The sequence below is a fragment of the Microtus oregoni genome, unplaced genomic scaffold (assembly GCF_018167655.1).
Source record: "Microtus oregoni isolate MIOR12 unplaced genomic scaffold, Mior012 000003F_ref0000135, whole genome shotgun sequence".
Taxonomy (NCBI): domain Eukaryota; kingdom Metazoa; phylum Chordata; class Mammalia; order Rodentia; family Cricetidae; genus Microtus; species Microtus oregoni.
The window spans coordinates 37493708-37500395 of record NW_024543062.1 but is presented as its reverse complement, the minus strand read 5'-3'; the positions used below and the strand labels follow the sequence as shown (position 1 = coordinate 37500395).

Below are 6688 nucleotides of genomic sequence, written 5' to 3'. Positions count from 1 at the left end.
CTTATTTCTTCCCTTCCTTACTGATCCAACCCATATCAGGAAAATCTAGATAATGCTTTCAAGAGCGTGGGATGCCACTACAGTTGTCTGTTTTCTCAGAGTGAGCTTATCAGTATCTTTGACAAGCAGAACTACAGCAGCAATAGCTTTCAGGCAAGAAGACCATCCACTGGCAACAGTGTCTAATTTTTTAGATAGGTAAGCTACTGGCCTTTTCAAAGGTCCCAAAGTTGAGTAAGGGCTCTTCTGGCAACCCCTGCTCTCTCATCCACATAGAGAGTAAAAGGTTGGCTTAGGTCAGGAGAGGCTAAGCCTGGGGCCATCTGTAGGGCCCTTTAAATTTCTTCAAAGGCTTTTTGATGATCCAGTGTCCACATAAACACACCCCTTCTTTGGTTAGGGGGTACAATGGGGCAGCTAGTGTTGCAAATCTGGGTATCTGTAGCCTAGAGAAGCCAGCAGTGCCCAAGAATTCTCTTACTTGCCTTGGTGTGGTTGAGGTGGGATCTTAGTTGCAATCTTTTTCCTGGCTTCCGTTAGCCACAGCCTCCAGTTTCGGAGGGCGTATCTCAAATAAGTAACCTCTGTATGACACAGCTGAGCCTTTTTAGCTGAGGCTCTGTAACCCAACTCACCTAATTCCATTAGTAATTTTTCAGTTCCTTGTCTGTACTCAAGTTCACTAGTTGCTGCCAAAAGTAAATTGTCAACATACTGGAGCAAGGTTACCTGTAGGTTTTCAGCTCTGAAAGTGGCCAGGTCCTGGTGGATGGCCTCATCAAAAAGAGTGGGAGAATTGTTGAACCCTTGGTGTAGTCTGGCCCAGATCAATTGACCTACCAGTCTGGTGTCTGGGTCTCTCCATTCAAAGGCAAAAATAGGTTGGCTGGAATGATGTAACCTCAGGCAAAAGAAAGTGTCTTTTAGATCTAGAACAGTCTACCACTTCCTGTCTGGTGGGAGCAAACTAAGTAGGTTGTGTGGGTTGGGGACAGTCGGGTGTATGTCCTGGACCCTCTTGTTATCTTCCCTTAGGTCTTGTGCTGGTCTGTAGTCATTAGTGCCAGGCTTTTTGACAGGCAAGAAGGGAGTGTTCCAGGGAGACTGGCAAGGCACCAAAATACCTTGCTGTATAAGCCTCTAATAATAAGGTCTAATTTCTTCTCTAGCCTCTCAGCTCATCGTACTCCTATGTGGGAGGTATTGGTCTTTAGTCCCACTACTACTGGGGGAACTCTCACTGACATTCCCATACCCCCAGTCTCTGCCTAAGCCTTAGGAAATGTCGCTAACTATTCCTTCATATCAGCAGTGTTTGCTGAACTCAAGCTTATGTAATCGATACTCTTCTCAGGGCCAATATCATGGAGTTGAAAGTCTCCCGTGTCACCTCTGGCCTGGTTCGAGTAAACCTGATCTGGGCCTTCAACTTTGTTAACAAGTCTCTTCCTAATAAAGGTGTGGGACACTCAGGTATAACCAGGAATGAATGAGTCACTTGTCTTCTCTCCAAATCTACAGTTTGTAAGGTGGTCCACAGATATTGTTTCTGTCCAGTTACTCCAATTACTATGTCTTTGTATTCTTTAGCTTACCCAGTGGTTGTTTCAGCACAGTGTCCACTAGAAAATCCATAGGGGTCCCCTCCACAGTCAGGGTTACCCTAGGTTCGGGGAGGGGGTCCGAGCCCTGTCCCTTCTAATCATCTTCTTCTAGGGCCAGTACCTTATTTTTATTTAGAGGCCCTTTCTTTCTTCTTTGGGCATTCTCTTGCCCAATGTCCTTTTTCTTTGCAATAAGTACATTGGTCTTTGTGCAAGAGGTGCCTCTGTCTATCTTCACTCATCTTTGATCTTCTCTTGCCCAGGTTCCCTAACTGTCTAGGTTCTGTCTTTACTTTCTCGCCTAACACTGTGGCCAAAATTCTAGTCAAATTTCTCTCTTGTCTACTGTCCCTCCAGTCCTCTTTCCCCTGATTCCCACTTCTCTCTCTTGAGTGCTTCTCTTCCTCATTCTTTCACTTATGAAACACTTTCTCTGGTTCCTTAACCAAATCCTGAAAGGTATAATCCTGCAACTCTTCTAACCACTTTCTTAATATCTGATGCTATGTCTTATGAAGGCCATAGCTACAGCTGCTTGTTGACCCTCAGAGGTTGGTTAACGCCTGTAAGACTCCATTAAACATTCAAGAAACACAGATGGCAGTTCAACGGCCCCTGAAAAACCTCTCTTACCTTGGCCAAATTAGTGGGGTGTCTTGCAGCCTCTCTGAGACCTGCCATGAGAGTCCTATGATAGACCATCAAATGCTCCCTACCTGCTGCCGTATTGAAGTCCCAATCAGGTGGTTAAGGGGAAACCCGGAATCTATTTCATTCAGAGGATTGGTTGGTGCCCCATTTGCTTTGGGGACATTTTTCCAGGCCTCCAACAGGATCCTCTCTTTCTCTTCCATAGTGAAGAGGACCTGTAAAAGCTGCTGACAGTCATCCCAGGTGGGTTGGTGGGAAAATATCAAAGACTCCACCAATCCTGTCAGGCTGGCAGGATTCTCTGAAAATGAAGGGTGATTAGTTTCCCAGTTATACAGATCAACAGAGGAAAATGGACAATACTGGAAGGGTTGGAGGTCGGGTGGGTTCACTGAAGGCCCATAGATGCACAGCGGCAACACCACTGTCAAATCTGGTCCTCTGGCACCCTGTGCAAGACTCCGAGCACACAGACTTCATGTCCCTGTCGCAGCCCCCCCCACCCCCCAGCATCAGCACTAGCACCAGGATCAGGCATCAGGGGCAACGGGTAAGGGGATGGTGGAGGGTTCAGCCATTCAGGTGGCTTCTCAATCTCGGGATAGATTTTAGGAGGAGCAGAAGGTTGGATCTCGGGAGAATTCTCAGGCCTCGGAGCTATAGGTTTCAATCTGCAGTCCGACTCTAGGTGAGCCAGGGCTCAGGAGCCTGGCTTCTGTCCATGCACCCAGGGCTTAACCCAAGGTGCGGGATCCTGGACCAAATCATGCCATACCAATGTATGGTTGTTGATCGGGATTGGATCCAGGTCCTTCCTGAAAAACAATAGCTTTAATTATAAAAATAATGATTAAATCAAAGGTGCTCTCTGGAGGCTAGCCAACATCAAGCGCTGACCACTCCGAGGAGCAAAAAGTCTTCCATGGCCCTTTCTTAATCTCAAATGACAAATTGTGTGCTCTAGACCTAACTTCAGTACAATGATCCAGAGTCACACTCAGAGGAGTCATCACAGTCTGTCCCATTGTCAAAGTCAAAAGTAAGATAAAACAGAGACCAAAGACACACAAACAAGTGCTAACAAATGTCTGTCTCTACCTAGACAAACAAAATCACTTCAGAAATACAGACAGCCGGAAGGGCGTACAGTTCCTCCAATCCAGGAGAACTTCCATATCCCCACGAGCAGCCAGATGGGAATCTCCCAGACATCCCTGGGGTCTATCCTCACCTCACAGGACATCTCTCAAGGTGGCAGTTGGTGATCTCCTATCATGTCTGCTGTTCACTCCCTCCATCTCCTCTTGAGAGACTGCAAAATGAAAAGTACCTGTATTCAACCGGCAGAGAAACGCAAAGACACAGACAATGTCTCACCTCCAAGTGCGTCTTCAGAGATGAGGGTGGTAGCCAATCGCGGACGAGCCCACAAATGAAAGACCTCCGGAGTTGGGAGACTCTCACTCAAATCTCTGGATAACACAACCCCCAAGAACTCATGAGAGGCTGTCCTTACTGTAATCACATGAGGTTTATTGACAGGAACCAGCATGCTGGACTCATATCCCATGCAGGGGTAGAGGAGTTCAACCCCGAGTAGCTGGGAGAAGTGGTATTTAAGGGAAGAAAACCAAAATGTAAAGGGGGTAGGGAGGGCATCATTGGAAGATTCCAAAAATACCAGTGATAATCACAAGAGGGTGACTCCCCATTTCTCAAGATTGTTCTCAAGATTATAATCTAACTTTGAGGTCAGCCAGTTCCTGGAAAAAAGTCACTGAACCAGCTAACCTAGATTTTTGGCTCTACTCTTCCTGCTAGGGTGTCTGGATTTATCCTGGTCTTTCAGTTGTCTGACATAAACTAAGTACAGAGAAAATAATCTCAGTTTAGTATATAATATAAAAATAGGTAGTCAGAAACTGATAGATTACAATGCTTCTACTATCAAAATTCCTTAGTAAAATATAAACTGAAGTTTTCTCAGATTCATTTTTTGTCTTCTTGTTAATTCAAAGATGGTGTGATGACTTTGGAAATGATGAGCTGAAAGTGTATCTGTATGAATTTGAAAACATTAAGACCAAGAATGTTCGAATGGACATGACTGGTATGATTTCTGCCACTGTTGCTGTCTATATAACTGTCCTTGGAAGAGCAGTTGGATTCCACTTGCTGCAATTTCCTAATTTGCAGAATAAAAGACTAGGGTGGACTCCACCCCTAAACCCTCTTATACCTCTCAACCTCACTACCACAGCACCCTCAGAGGAACTCTGAAACACAGGCTTCAAATTTACAGAAGTCCAAAAGAGGAGCTGAAACAGAGGCAGCAAACTCACAGAGAGAACCAAGAGGTGAGTGACTACCCACCCAGCAGAACACCCCACTACCTAGACCCTCCTTATGGGGGCAAAACACCAGGTCTTTCCTGTAGGCCCATATTTCTTCATGATGTGACAGTCAGACTCTAAAGCCATAGTTTGTACCTGAAGTCATCACGAGACCTTCCAGACAGGTTGTGGCTACCATAACAAAAGGTTAGGATGTTGTTTTGCTCCTTTTTCTGTAATTTGGAGGATGCCTGGATAGAGATGCTCATTCAAGTCTATGTGACTGAACTAGCATACTGACCAGGAAGCCCTGACAAAGAATACATAGGTAAATGTGGGAATGACCAAAAGCCACTCCCTGGTTACATAGGAAACAGAATGCTAATGAATTCCCCCCCCCCACACACACACACACTTTATGCTTTGATATATAAAGCTGTTTGGAGAATAAAGCGGAGGAAATTTTTAGGGTGTGAACTCAGGATTTCTTGAGGGATCATGGAGAATCTCCCTCTCAATAAAGCCATGTGAGTTCTGTCTTTATTCTTGTGACACCATGCTGGTCAAGAAAAAATTTATTTTTGGCTCTAGCACCAGACCCCAGCATAATGGTGCCCAGATATGAGGCTGATCCACAAACCCCCAAAACATGAAAGAAGACCACATGTATGGAGAAAAACATTAGGAAATGTGAGAGAAAGTTGCGCCACAGATGGATACTTGAGTAATGATCTCTCAAAAAAAGAGAATAAAATATAAAAAAGTATAGATAAAGAGGAAAAAATTTAAATTGGGAGTAAAAATTTGTGAATAAGTTATATTTATGGAATAAGGAAAAAGTATTCAGTTACATATGTTGGTAGCTAAAGAGAGTTAGAGTGGAACAGAAAAAAATAACAGAGATATTTATAATCTGTAAGCATGACAGATGTGGATATACAACTTTTATCGCTTGCTAAATGGATAGGGAAAATCAAAGAATCACCTAGGTTAGTGCTGAGATTGACGTGCCAAGTACAGGTGCAGTAGCAAGATCAATCTAACCCACATGCAGGTAAAAGGCAAGCAGGAGACAGAGTGAGTTTAGAGAACAAACACAGTCAACAGCCCAGAGTTGGCCAATAGAACAAAAAAGAGTATTCAGGAATTCTCTTAAATTTATGATTACAAGTTAAAATAAAAAAGAAAAAAAAGGAAAAAAGAGAAAAAAGAAGGAAAAAAAAAGAAAAAAGAAAGATAGTTAAAACTTGGTGCAGCTATGCTTACCAGAGCTTGTGGTGGTAGGTTTCAAACACAGAGAGAGAGACTGTGTCCTGTCCTCTGCTGTGTGGCCTGGGCTTTTATTATTAGGGGCATAGACATTCAGGACTGAGACTTCATCTTGATGACTTGTTCCTGTTATGAGTATAAAGTGTCCTTCTCCATTTCTTCTGATTGATTTTAGTTTGAAATCAATTTTGTTAGATATTAGGATAGCCACACTCACTTGTTTCTTAAGTTCGTTTGATTGGAAAACCTTTTCCCAACCCTTTACTCTGAGGTAGTGTCTGTCTTTGAGCTTGAGGTATGTTTCTTGTAAACAGCAGAATGTTGGATTCTGTTTTCATATTCATTCTCTTAACCTGTGCCTTTTTATCAATCAACTGAGTCCATTGGTATTAAGTGATATTAATGACCAGTGGTTGTTAACTCCAGTTATTTTTTGGTGTTCGTGTTTGTGTGTTTCCCATCTTTGAGTTGTGCTGGTAGAGTGTTGTCAAATATCTGTGTTATTATGGGTGTTGTTGGCTTCCTTGGGTTGTGGTTTTCCTTATAGTGCTTTCTGTAAGCTTGGTTTGTGACTACGTATGGTTAAATTGTGCTTTTGTCCTGGAAAATCTTATTTTCTTCATCTATGGTGAATACAAGCATTGCTGGGTATAGTAGTCTGGGCTTGCATCCAAGGTCTCTTAGTGTCTGCAGCATATCTATCCAAGAACTTCTGACTTTCATGGTTTCCATTGAGAAGTCAGGTGTAATTCTGATAATTTACCTTTATATGTTATTTGACCTATTTCCTTTGCAGCTCCTAATATTCTTTCTTAATTCTGTATGTTTTGT

At 43.2% G+C, this 6688-nt stretch overlaps 1 pseudogene; it reads right to left on the bottom strand.

Annotated features, from left to right (window-relative positions):
* Positions 1–1330: 1330 nt before the first annotated feature.
* On the bottom strand, positions 1331–3825 carry LOC121446184 (annotated as a pseudogene).
* Between the last annotated feature and the right edge of the window lie 2863 nt (positions 3826–6688).